A 14770-nucleotide genomic window follows, 5' to 3' on the forward strand; every position below is an offset into this window, starting at 1 on the left:
TCTATCAAATGGTGTTCATCATCATCATCGTTATCATGATTATTATTATTATATCTTTTTTTTTCTTTTTTTAAAAGATTTTTATTTATTTGGCAGAGAGAAAGAGATCACAAGTAGGCAGAGAGGCAGGCAGCGGTGGGTGGGTGGGGCAGGCTCCCTGCTGAGCAAATCTTATTCTGGAAAAAAATGTTTGAAGCTCAACTCTGCTGCTCGGAAGGTAAGGATATACGGTGTGTTCTTTTTACCCAAGCCTCAGCTTCCTTATCTGTAAAAAGGACAAGCAGAACTCTTACATCAGCATGTTCTTGGAAGGAATAAATACGTTGCTGTGTATAACCTGCCTGGCATAGTATCTCACAGTGGGCAGCACTCCATATCGTTTTGCTTTAATAAATACAGTTGGGTTTGTTTTTCCTTATTCTTCTTCCATCATGGCAAGTCCTAGTTAAACCTGATGAGGTGTGTGCGTCGTCTTGCTTTCATGTGTGATGCTGAATTCTCTTTCCGGGTCTGCAATGAGATAGTAGGCTGGGGAGCACTGCATCCCATCTAGTTTCCAGATCCTAGTAGTCTTCCACACAGTGCACCCCTGATATGTTGAACTGACATCTTCTGCCATGATGCCTGGTTCACTTATCCTCTGAACCAAAGTTGTACATAAAAAGCTAACACTCATTCTCTATTATAAGGTTATTCAATCCCATCCTTTGGCATTTTATTCATAGAGAATATAGTCCTAAAAGATAATATCTATGAAAGTATAGACTTATACCTGAAGAATGTCAGCTCATGGTGATGATGATAATGATGGACAATGGTGATGGCAATGTTTACTAAGCATTGCATTTCAAGTGCAAAAGATTCCTAGCTAACTCATAGACATTTGAATCAGCAGCTCCTCAAGCAAAAAGTCACGGTGCCTAACTGTAGTGCTCTCAGTGGGGACACACATCCCTTGTATATGTCAGCACTTGTGTTGGCTCTTTGAGTCTCTATTGAGCCACCTGGGAGACTCAAAGCCTAGAATTTCAGCCTATTAAGCTTGTCTGTACAATGCAAATGGCTGAAGGGTCACATTTACCAACAAAACCAAAAAGAATTAAAAACATCAGAAAGGGTTTTCAATGATGGTTGTAGAAAACTGAAGATACTTGAGATGTATAAAACAGATTTTTTTAAGCTACTATTGCACCTAAAATAGTTTAAAGGCTGCTATATATCCTGACTAAAGATAAGTTAAAATAAAATTAGAGAAAGAGTTGAAGTGAGATAAACGCCTGCCAAATATTTGACCAGCCTGTAAAAGAATGTCTTGTTTTCTTCCCACATATTTTTTAAAGAGGAAAGCTCAGGGTCAGATAGAGCAGGGGTACACTCAGCTCAAGAGTCTTGGGCAGACACAAACTCCATGCATGCTGGTGTATTAGCAGCAGGCTAATTGCAATGGGCAAAATGATCTACAAAAAAACAGCCCAGACTCAGTATTGATCCCCAATGCGCAGGATTGATCCAGGCTTGTGCTATGCTAGTATCAAAGGTAGTCCAATTTAGTGGGCAGAGAATAGCAATAGAACCATGGTGTTGTGATTGTTACTGGTGTATCTGGTTAAGAACAAAAATCTTGGCCAGTTCTTAGGGGATATAATTTCTGGGGACAGTAATGGTCAAGGCTAGGAAGAAAAGTGTCACAACCCTGGTCAATTGAGTTGAAGTTCATGGAAGCCTCAGTCCTTGTGCAAATAAGAAAACCAAGAGGGAAGCTCAGTGAACACAGCAAGATTAGGAAAATGTTTGCGTCCACCCAGAGTGCTCATATATAGGCTTGCTTGCAAAAAATTCATTCCATGTCTAAGCAGCAGATGGACAAATCTTCTTAATATGGCTGCCTTACTGGGATTAATTAGGGAATTCAGCAGAGCTTTAGCCTACTATGGATAAAGGTCCTCATTATTTACAGTTGAGTGAGATCAAACCTTTCTGGCTGTAATGGAGCTTAATCTCTCCAGGACTGAAAAAGTGTTAGAGCAGGACAGGAATCCTACTCTAATCAGTGAAGAACATGCAGATGAAGTACTACAGATAATCTAAATGAAAAATATGGCTGCATTATTGCAGCCCACAGCATGGTTTATCCAGCTCACTAGACTTGAATAGAACACCACACAGTCTATATCAAGGCCATAGTATCTCAACTGATCATCATTGACCTGGAAAAAGATGCTCTGGTTTCCCCACTAATGGCCCGAGACATGGCCCATTCTTTTAACTTCTTGGAATCATCTTCCCATAAAACAGATTTTATTTGCCTCCTGATAACTATGTCAATATCTTACACATATAAATAAGATACTATTATAAAAATGTGTTACACATGAGGCACCTGGGTGGCTCACTTGATTAAGCATCTGACTTTTTTGTTTTTGAGTCCTTTGAGGTTCATTCATCTTTTTTTAAAATTAACATATAATGCATTATTTGCCCCAGGGGTACAGGTCTGTGAATCGTCACATTTCAAAGCACTCACCATAGCACATACCCTCCCCTCCCCAGTGTCCATGACCCAGCTACCCTATCCTTACCCCTCAACCCCAGCAACCCTCAGTTTGTTTCATGAGATTAAGAGTTTATTATGGTTTGTCTCCCTCCTGATCCCGTGTTGTTTCATTTTTTCCTTCTGTATTCCCCATAATCTCCTACCCTGCCTCTCAAATTCCTCAGTCAGAGAGATCACATGATAATTGTCTTTCCTTGATTGACTTATTTGACACAGCATAATACCCTCTAGTTCTATCCATGTCATTGCAAATGGCAAGATTTCATTTCTTTTGATGGCTGCTTAGTATTCCATTGTGTATGTATGTGTGTGTGTGTGTGTGTGTGTGTGTGTATGTATCACATCTTCTTTATCCATTTTTTTTTAAAGATTTTATTTATTTATTTGACAGAGAAAGAGAGATCACAAGTAGGCGGAGAGTCAGGCAGAGAGAGAGGAGGAAGCAGGCTCCCTGCTGAGCACAGAACCCGATGCAGGGCTCCATCTCAGGACCCTGAGATCATGACCTGAGCCAAAGGCAGTGGCTTAATCCACTGAGCCACCCAGGCGCCCTATCCATTCGTTTGTTGATGAACTTCTAGGTTCTTTCCATAATCTGGCTATTGTGGACATTGCTGCTATAAACATGCAACGAAGAAGCATCTGACTTTTGATCTATTCAGGACTTGATCTCAATGTTGTGAGTTCAAGCCCTGCAGTAGGCTTGGAGCCTACTTACAAAATGTGTTGCACATAAGTATAAAAATTAAAAAAGATAGGTAATGGAATAATGGGAAAGATTTCTTAAAACCTGTTCACTGGAATTTCACAACACAACAAAAAATTATCTCTCCAATCCTCTCCTGTTTCCCCAGCACCAGAATCATATCTCTCCTTGAATGACTCCATATAGCCAAACAAAACTCATGGCATTTTCCCATAAATAATCTGCCTTTTCCTATCATATAACTGCATCTTCTTCCTCACTTACCATTGACCATTCCTCTCTCTCCTACATTAATGATCACTGCATTCAAATTTTTCAGTCAAAACTCTATTACTTCATGAAGCTAGATAGCTCTACTTCTGATCTCCTAAGTATCATCACTCCAACATGTATTTTAGTTAGCTTAAATACAAACTGGAAGTGTGGGGAAGGGAGAGATGGCTTCTTAGAAAAGGTGGAACTGAATTGACCTAGAATAAGTAAAGTCCTTAATAAGTAGATTTTCGAGATATTCTAGTCAACATCACCACTGCTACAGCCACCACCACCACCACATGCTTACCATGAGTCAAACACTGCTTTGAGCAATCTATATGCATTATTTCACATAATTCTTGTGACAACATTATGAGGCAATATTATTAGCTCCATTTTATTGATGCATACATGGAGGCACTGATAGATTAAGAAACTTGTTCAAGATTGCTCAACTACTAAGCAGTAGAACAAAGTGTGAAACACAGAGACCATGCCTGTAAATACTATGCTACAATTCATAAAGAATTGATTGAGCTGTCCACACTACCCAAAGCAATCCATAGGTTCAATAAAATCTCTATCAAAATACCAACAGTATTTTTCACAAAACTGTAAGAAATAATACTAAAATTTGTATGGAACCGCAGAAGACCCCACATAGCCAAAGCAATGTAGAACAAAGCTGGAGGTATCCCAATCCCAGATTTTAAGACACACAACAAAGCTGTAGTAATCAAAACAGTATGGTACTGGCACAAAAACAGACCCATAGATCAATGGAACGGAATAGAGAGCCCAGAAATAACTCTGCGCTTATATGATCAATCAATCTATGGCAAAGGAGGCAAGAATATACAATGCAGAAAAGATAGTCTCTTCAATAAATAGTGCTGGACAAATTGCACAGCTGTATACAAAAGAAAGAAACTGGACAATTTTCTTACACCATACACAAAATTAAACTCAAAATGGGTTAAGAACCTAAATGTGAGACCTAAAATCATAAAACTCCCAGAAGAAAACATAAGCATTAATCTATTTGATATTGGCTACAATAACACTTTTCTAGACTTGTATCCTCAGACATGTATTCCTCAGGAAATGAAAGCAAAAATAAACTATTGGGATTACATCAAAATTAAAAATCTTATGCAGAGCAAAGAAACCATTAACCATTAACCATTAACAAAACAAGGCAACCTACTGACTGGGAAAAGATATTTGCAAGTCACATATCCAATAAGGGGTTATCCAAAATATATAAAGAACTCATACAACTTGACACCCCCCCAAAAAAATAATAATCCAATTAAAAATAGGCAGAGGACTTGAGTAAACATTTTTTTCAAAAAAAACACAAAGACGGCCAAAAGACACATGAAAAGATGTTTGTCATGAGGGAAATACAAATCAAAACTATAATGAGAAATCACTTTATGCCTGTCAAAATGGCTAGAATCAAAAAGAAAACTAATGAAAAGTGTTGGCAGTGATGTGGAAAGAAATAAACCATTGTGTGCTGCTGTTGGAAATATAAACTGATGCAGTCATTATGGAAAACAATATGGAGGTCCCACAAAAAAATTAAAAATAGAAATACCATATAATCCAGTAGTCCCACTACTGGGTATTTACCAAAGAAAATAAAACAGTAATTTGAAAAGATATATGCACCCTATGTTAATCCAGCATTATTTATAATAGCCAAGATATGGGAGCAACCCAAGTGTCCATTGATAGATGAATGGATAAAGAAGATACGGTATATATACATATGTATCTTCTTTATCCATTCATCTATATATATATATGAATATTAGTCATTAAAAATAATGAGATCTTGCCATCTGCAACAACATAAATGGGCCTAGAGGGCATTCTAAAATGAATTAGGTGAGAGAAAGACAAATACCATATGATTTCACTTACATGTGGAATTTAAAAAACAAAAGAACAAACAAACAAACAAAAAGCAGAAGCAGAGCCATAAATACAGAGAACAAACTGGTGGTTGCCAGGGGAGAGGGGGTGCAAAATGGGTGAAAGGGAGTGAGAGATTCTGGCTTCCAGTTATGGAATGAATAAGTCACAGTAATAAAAGATACAGCATAGGGAATATAGCCAATGGTATCGTAATTATGTTCTATGGTGACAGATGGTAGCTACACTTGTGATGAGCAAAGCATAGTGTATAAACTTGTCAGATCACTATGTCATACACCTGAAACTAATGTAACATTGTGTAACAATGTAACATTGTGTGTTAACTATACTTCAATTTAAAAAAAAATAAAGGAAAAAAAATTCCTAAGTCTTTTCCTTCCTTCCATTTTTTAAGATTCTTTTTCAAAATCCTTTCATTTATGAAGTATTTTTCTAAGTTTGGGGGAGCACACACACACACACACACATACACACAGAATTGATTGAGCAAACAACAGCAGATAAGGGGAAACACACAGTGTTTGAAGAAAAGCCTCTGATTAATATGACTACACACTAATAAAAATGTTCAGTCTATAAAGATAAAATCAGGCCAAATTATGAAAGGCCTTGAATTCTCTCACAAAATTTGCTTTTGTAGGAGTTATTCTATGGATAATAGAGAGCTATCTAAGGATCTTTAGCAGATGAATGGTATAAAATCTGGCTTTAAGGTACGTAAGTTTGGGGACAGTGAGTAGGATCTATAGATAATGGGAATTCAGCAGAAAACAAGAAAACACCAGTTCTCTTCTTTCCTTTACCTAGTAAAGAATTTAGCCTTCAGCTAATTTCAATCAATGCAGATTCTGAAACAATGTAACCTATGGCACCCCCAACAATCATGAAGATATAAGAATTCAATTGATCATGGGCCAGTAAGCGTATAATAATAGTGACTATTGCTAACTTTATGAAATTATTGTTGTCCAAATCTCCTTCTTCTATGGTATACATATTTTATATACAGTCTCCTCTAATTACTGGATACATTAGAGGCATATTTATTAAGTAAAGACAAAGATACTCAATATGTTTGCCCTGCATAAATCTTTCTCCTCTACTCAAACCAAGTTATAATTAGCAGTCAAAGCAATATTGAAAGGGGCTAAGAAAGAACAATCAAAGATGTGTGAATTACGCATATAATTGAGTATAATTAAATCCTTTTGTTTAGAGAAATGGAGGTGTAACATTTACTCACACTTTTTAGCTGCTCTTATCAAGCTCCCAGTGGAACCCTTGGAAGGAAGCTAAGAAGATGGAAATTCTGCTCTGGGCAACCCTGCCCAAGTTCAACTCTGAAGGGGCTCAGAAGGGGCTCAGACCACTTACTACTATGCATACTTTCCAATCCTTGTTTGTGATATAGTTATGATACTAAAACTTGATTGTGGTTAATTACCTTAATCCATTAAATTACTGAGTTGTTTAATAAGACATAGTTTGGTTAATATTTTGGCAGCAAATCAAAAAGTATACCTTATATAACTATTATCTTGATTTCTCATCTTTCCCTTCAAAATCAAACATATTTTTCCACAAAACTTCCAACTATTCCAAAAATGAATTTTATTTCAGAACTCTAAATTCCCTGTTTACTTGATTCAGGAAGTCTATGTGTTCATTACCTGGGGGTTACATTTTTCAGTTACTACATAGCCTGGTGTTCGTTTCAAGAGCTATGCTGCTTAGAATCTGGCATTTCCCTGGGTATTACTGAACACTTTTTACAGATGTAAAAGCAGACAATGTATTGTTTTCTAGCCCCCAAATCACTTTGTTTATGCATTACAGTGTAGAAGTATGGAGTCTCAATCAAACACTAGCTCATGCTTCTTTAAGAGGGATTCTGTTTTGCTCACAGGTAATCCTGCCTACACACTCAAGCCAAGGTGGGGTGGCACTCCATCTGAGTAACCAACTGCTTAAACCTCTCAACTTTCATAACAGAAATGCAGATATAACAGATTATTGAAGCCACAGCCACCAAGTCCAGACCCAATGCCACATGCCACCAACACCCACCAAACATGCACTGCCAATTCCTTTTGGTTCAAAGTCGAACATGGCAACTCTTCATGATCAGCTGATTCAGAATCTTCTTAAGGAGGACTATATTGCCAGAATAAGATTACAATTGTTGGGGCTGGTACTGTCAGCATCTAAATGAAGGACTTGGCAGATGAACTTGCTCTTGTTGATGTCATGGAAGACAAACTGTAGGGAGAGATGATAGTTCTCCAACATAGCAGTCTTTTCCTTAGAACACCAAAAATTGTCTCTGGCAAACACTATAACGTGACTGCAAACTCTAAGCTGGTTATCACAGATGGGGCATGTCAGCAAGAGGGAGAAAGCCATCCTAATTTGATCCAGCATAATGTGAGCATCTTTAAAGTCAACATCCTTAATATTGTAAAATATAGCCCAAACTGTAAGTTGCTTGTTGTTTCCATCCCAGTGGATATCTTGACCTATGTGGCTTAGAAGATAAGTAGATTTCCCCAAAACTGTGTTATTGGAAGTGGTTGCAATCTGGATTCAGCCCAGTTCCATTAGCTAATGAAGTTTAACCATTAAGCTGTCACGGGTGGGTACTTGGGGAGCATGGAGACTCTAGATAGAGTACCTGTATGGAATAGAATAAATGTTGCTGGTGTTTTCCTGAAGAATCTGCACTCTTAGGCACAGAAGCAGATAAGGAACAGTGGAAAAAGGTTCACAGACAGGCGGTTGATAGTGCCTATGAGGGGATCAAAGTGAAAGGCTACACATCCCGGGCCACTGGGTTGTCTGTGGCAGACTTGGCAGAAAGTGTAATGAAGAATCTTAGGTTGGATGCATCCAATTTCCACAATGATTAAGGATCACTATGGAATAAAAGATGATGTCTTCCTTATGGTTCCTTGCATCTTGAGACAGAACAGAATCTCAGACATTGTAAAGGTGAGTTTGACCCCTGAGGAAGATACCCATTTGAAGAAAAGTGCAGATACACTTTGAGGGATCCAAAAACAGCTGTAGTGTTAAAGTTTTCTAATGTTATACTACTTCACTGTCTAGACGATTTTAGTTGGAGACTGTGTATATTGTCCTTATTATCTGATATGTTACTCAAGTAGTAATAGTAAGAGGCCTAGGAAAAAATACCGATTTCCCAAAGTTGTAAGTAGGAAACCCTACATCTATAACCTGATACTGGGTGATCCCTATCTTGTGTTGTTCTAAATTGGTTCCCGTAAAATAGTTCTACCACCTCAAGGCACCACTCCAATGTTGCATATGCTGTAGTTATTCTTCATTCCAGATGAGTCTTTACTGTGTGTTATAGAACTTCTGACCCCTTCACCCAACATGTCAGCCCAACTTTTTTTTCTCCAGTCAATCACATCCTGGAATCTAATAGATAAATTCAATATTGCTGTTCTAAAGGATCTCTTTTTTGTATCCTATGTGTATCAGAATACAGTATACATAGAAACATAATAGAAAAAGAAAGATCTAGATATAAACAATGTAACCAACTGACATACCAACTGAAATACAAATAAACTTTGTACAGTGAAAAAAAAAAAAGAAACACGGATATGACATCCACAAGTGTTACTAAGATTATGAATATGTCTTTAATCAGCAACCATTGCTTTAAAGCTCTTGCCAAAGAGTACGGCCTTGAATCACCTATTCAGAGAGTAGTTTTGTGAATGCTTCTTCCCTACTCCCCATGTTTCCTTCCAGTAGAAGAATCTCAATGACAAAACATCTTGACTTTTCTCTGCCATACTTAGCTAATCTTACTGGAGAATCTGGAAGAAGAAACTGAGTATGCATAAGCTAGACTCCTTCACTTTCACTTGGGAAAAGAGCAAGTATTCTGTTTCTCCTAAGCCTTTTGTGAAGGGCCTTCTTTGCTCCAGTGCTGCCTGATAATGTGTAGAGGCGTCAGTCTGTTTCTGGGGTTCAGCAGTGGAGAGCCCTCTTGCCCAATACTTAAAAGTCACATTTTCCAAAATTAGCCACACAAGTAACGAAGGTGGTATTTGCAACCTCCATCTGCTAACTGATATATTTTATTTTGTAGTCAATTAGGAATGTGTTCAGTAAAAAATGTGTCTGTATTGGGCCCCAGCTAACACCCAACAACTACTAAAGTCCAACAGAAAAAAATTAAATTTAATAAAGGTAGACTCCCACACCATTGACTCACTCTTTGAGACTGAAAAGTTCTACCCTGGTGTCATTTATACCAATGTTTAGGTAGAGCATATTAAAATGAACCTTCTCAGAATCACCTTCACTGAGTCAGACATTAATGTCAGCTCTTACTAGAAGTCATCATGGAAAAGGGCTGTGTAAAATAACATATATATCTGCTGATTGCTAAAAACAGTATCTGTTACATGTCTGTTGCTCAATGCTTCATTTGTTTATCCCATGTGGAATTTTTACTTTAGAATTTAGAAGCAGGAGAATATTGTCTTTATTCAAAAACTGATATGCTTACTCGGCAAGGTAGAAATAACTGTGTAACTATGATAATTGTCTCTTTTGATTTCAGTAGCAGGAAATCCCTGGTCTAGAGTAGTGCACAGGAATTATAATAGCCAATATGAAGAGCATTCTTGTTTCATTCTCTTCATAGATTTAGCATCTAATTTCCATTTCAAAAACCTGCACACAATCAGTTTTGTAAGCCATCCCATAGTCTAGAATGTAAATAAAGCACAATTACAGTAATATAGGAAAATTAAAGCAAAGGATTTCCAGTTTCCAGTCTAGCATGTAAGGAGCTTGGAAGTCTTCACTTATGACCTCACAATAAGAAAAATCCTGGACAAACTAAAAATCAACTATTCTTCTTAGATCCCCCCCATGGGATTGAGGTCACTGCAACACCCCTCTTCCAACTGAACAGACAGTTAGATACAGACAATCACAACTTATCAGAGCAGAATCCCAGGAGCAGAAACTTCTACAAGGACCAGAACAATAATGGGAAAACTTAATCTGTAATTGATGAATTGCTGGAGGCTCAGCGCAGGCAAGTTTGAGAGTTAAAAATCATACGGTGATCCAACTTTAGGAAGGCCTCCAAAGTTTTGTGAGGCTTACCAGACTCTCAGTGAAAACTGGAGAGAAATCTCCTCTTGCTTCTGGCAAACAACAGCCGCTTTGAAGTAGGCCTAGATAATTCTGTTCTTCTTTTCACAAGGCCTGCCCTCAAGATAAGCTATTGTACCAGAGCCTAACTAACCAGGGTTTTATCAGTCTAACCAATATAGGAGAAGGCAAATATCTAACTCCAGTCTACTCTAGCCTTCCTATCTCACCAAAAGAGGAAACAAACAACAACAACAACAACAAAATCCAAAACTGAGATCACAACCAGAGGCACAGACTCTCTAAAAGACTGATACCTGATCATAGACTAGAGAATCCTTCCCCTCCCCTAAACATCTTATCATTTCATCAGAAGGGCTTCTGCATAATAAGAGGGGGATATAACAGAAAGAACTGTGTATCTCAGATCTTACTTAAGAAAAGTGTCTAGGGAAATCCAAGGAAAACAGCGGAGACCAAAACAAAAACACCAAAGGAAATTTTTGCCTATGATACAAAGGGCCACAGCAAGAAGTAAACACAGCCTAACCCCTAACCACATAACCATAAAGGCTCATGTTAGACTCCTATTCACCTTAGTTCCTTTTATACAGTATATCATGCCTGGCTTTCAACCAAAAACATTTTAAGGGACAGAGAGGGCACCAAAACCAGACTCAAATGTGGCAGAGATGTTGGAATGATCAGACTGGAAATGAAAACAACTATCATTAATATGACAAGAGTTTCAGTGGAAAAAGTGGGCAAGATGCAAGTACATGGTTCATGTAAGCAGACAGATAAGAGACTCAAACCAAGAATCAAAAGGACATGCTGGAAATTAGAAACACCACAATAGAAATGAAGAATGCCTCTGATGGGCTCATCAACAGACTGGATACTACTAAGGAAATAATCAAAGATACTGAAGAAATATTAATAGAAACTTCCAAAACTGAAATGCAATGAGAAAAATAAATGAAAAAGCAGAATACCCAACAACTTGAGACAATTATAAAATGTGTAATATATGCATAATGGGAATAAGAAGGAGAAGAGAAAAAATAATTGAAGAAATATGTGAAGCAATAATGACCAAGAGTTTCCAAAATTAATGATAGACACTAAACCACAGACCCAGGAAGCTCAGATAACAGCAAGCAGGATAAATATCAAAAAATCTACACTGAATACCAAACTTTTGTATCAGCATGGACGGGACTGGAAGAGATTATGCTGAGTGAAATAAGCTAAGCAGACAGACTCAATTATCATATGGTTTCACTTACTTATGGAGCATAAGGAATAACATGGAGGACATTGGAAGTCAGAGAGAAGTGAGTTGTGAGAAATCGGAGGGGGAGATGAACCATGAGAGACTGTGGACTTTGAGAAACAAACTGAGGGTTTTGGAGGGGAGGAGGGTTGTGTTTGAGGGGGGGGTTGGGTGAGCCTGGTGGTGGCTATTAAGGAGGGCATGTATTGCATGGAGCACTGGGTGTGGTGCGTAAACAATGAATCTTGGAACACTGAAAAATAAAATAAAATAAAATTTAAAAAACAACACCTTGGCATATATCCAAACCACAGAAAAATAAAGACAAAGAGAAAAATTTGAAAGATGCCAAAGGAGGGAAAAGCCTTACTATGAAAGACCAAATATAAGAATGTCACTCTTTTTCATTACAACTTCTCTTTAGAACCATGCAAAAAAAAAAAAAAAAAAAAAAAAGAATGAAATATAGAAAAATGCCACACTCTAGAATCCAATAAAATTATCCTGTAAAATTTGGAATATGGTTCCAGCCTCATCAGAATTTCAATGTCCTGATAGTGCAGCAGCCTTTGTATACCTCAGGAATTATGTTATGGCCTAGAAAGTGGCTCTGCTGATCACTCCCTTCTTTGAGCGTTCCACAAGAGGGAATTTCTACATGCTTGCTTTAAAAAATAATGTCTTTACTGAACTGAAGGAAAGAACTGTTTCTAGAAGAAAATTTTAAGGAATTCAGTACCAGTCAAGCAGCAGTATGTTTCACATCTAGCCAGGCCAACTAAGAATGAGAAAAGACACAAATTACTAATGTCAGAAATGAAAGAGGAGCTGATCTTTGATCCCATGGACATAAAACAGACAATAAAAAAAATTATGAACACATTTATGCCTACAATTTGGTAATATAGATGAAATGGACCAAAATCTTAAATGATACATCTACTAAAACTCATCAAGGAGAAATATGTTACTTAAATAGGACTGTATCTACTAAAGAAACTGAATCAATAATTAATGCCTGTCAAACAGAAAGGCACAGATGAATTCATTGGTGAATTCTACCAAGCATTTAGGGAAGGAATTATAACAATTCTCTACAATCTCTTCCAGAAAATAAAGCAGAAGGAATACTTTCTAACTCATTTTATGAAGCCAACATTACCTTAAAAACAAAGCCAGAGACATCATGAAAAAGGATAACTACAAACCAGTATTTTTTCATGAATACAAATACACAAATCCTCAAAAAGACATTAGCAAATTCATTCCTACCATGTATAAAAAAAGTTATACACCCCACAACCAAGTACGGTTGATGCCAGGTATGCAGAGCTGGTTCAACATTTGAAAAATCAATGAATGTCTCATCAGCACCCACTTCAGCTTTAGCCTTCCTGACAAAGTGCCCACTGTGTGGAAAGCCCAGGACCCCAGCCCTTGCCTGGCACAGTACCAGGCAGGCAGCAAAAGTCCCCAACCACACACAGTCTACATAGAGGATGATCATACACAAGACCATTCCTTCAAGTTTAAGAGCAGTAGCTCTTCTGTCTAATCCATAGAAACAAACACAGAAGGTCAAGCAAAATAGGGAGACAAAAGATTATGTTCTAAAAGAAAGAATAAGACAAAAACCTCTGAAAAAGAACTAAGTGAAACAGAAATTAGTAATATGCCTGACATGAAATTTAAAGCAATGATCCTAAAGATGCTCATCAAGCTGGAGAGAAGAGAGGATGAACTCAGTGAGACTTTCAATAGAGACAGAAAGTATTAAAAAGAACCAATCAGGGTTGAAGAATTCAATAACTGAAATAAACACACTAGAGGGAATCAACAGCAAACTAGCAGATACTGAAGAAATATCAGCAATCTGGAAGACAGGGTAATAGAAAGCACTTAAGTTAGACAGTAAAAAGAGAAAAGGATTTTAGAAATGAGGATAGGTTAAGAGATCTGTTGGGTAACATCAAGTGAACAAACATTCACATTATAAATGTTCCAGAAAAGGACAAAAAGAGAGAAAGGGGTAGAAAACTTACTTGAATAAATCATAACTGAAAACTTCCTTAACCTAGGGAAGAAAATAGACTTCCAGGTCCAAGAAACACAGATAGCTCCAAGGAAGATGAAACTGGGGAGGTCCACACCACCATATAATAATTAAAATGTTAAAGGCTAAAGATAAAGAGAGAATTTTAAAAGCAGCAAGAAAGAAGCAAAATGTTACCTACAAGGGAAAACCTGTGAAGCTATCAGCAGATTTTTCAGCCCTAAGAGAGTGGCATGATATATTCAAAGTACTGAAAGGAAAAAATCTACAACAAAGAACACTCTACTGGGCAAAATTATCATTCATATTTGAATAAGAGATAAAGATTTTCTCAGACAAACAAAAGATAAATTTTATCACCACTAAACCAGACTTATAAGAAATATTAAAGGGACTTCTTTAAGAGGTAGGAAATAAATGGCCATAATTAGATCTAAGAGAATTATGAATATAAAAATGTAAAATATGATGGCATATACATCATAAAACCTGGAGGAAGGAAGAAAAAAAATAAAGAGTTTTTTTTTTTTTTTTTTTAAGAATGTGTTTTGAACTTCAATGACTGCTATGTACTTAAAATAGACTGCTATATACTTAGGATATTATATATGAACCACATGGTAACCACAAACCCAAAACCTATTCTAGACACACAAAAAAGAAAGAGAAAGAAAATGAAACATAACACAGCAGAAATTCATCAATCACAAAAGAGAAAGCAAAAGAAGAAGAAAGGAACTGAGAACTACAAAAACAACTTGGAAAACAACTAACAAAATGGCAATATGTACATACATATCAATAGTTATTTTAAATGTAAATGGTTTAAATGCTCCA

At 37.0% G+C, this 14770-nt stretch overlaps 1 long non-coding RNA gene and 1 pseudogene across 4 annotated transcripts in view; one reads left to right on the top strand and one right to left on the bottom strand.

Annotated features, from left to right (window-relative positions):
* The window catches only part of LOC116594322, a 191652-nt gene that overhangs the window by 92804 nt on the left and 84078 nt on the right, over nucleotides 1–14770 (bottom strand). The window lies entirely within an intron of this gene.
* Nucleotides 7552–8528, top strand: LOC116594320 (annotated as a pseudogene).

Source organism: Mustela erminea, chromosome 6 (genome assembly GCF_009829155.1).
Source record: "Mustela erminea isolate mMusErm1 chromosome 6, mMusErm1.Pri, whole genome shotgun sequence".
NCBI classification, from domain to species: Eukaryota; Metazoa; Chordata; class Mammalia; order Carnivora; family Mustelidae; genus Mustela; species Mustela erminea.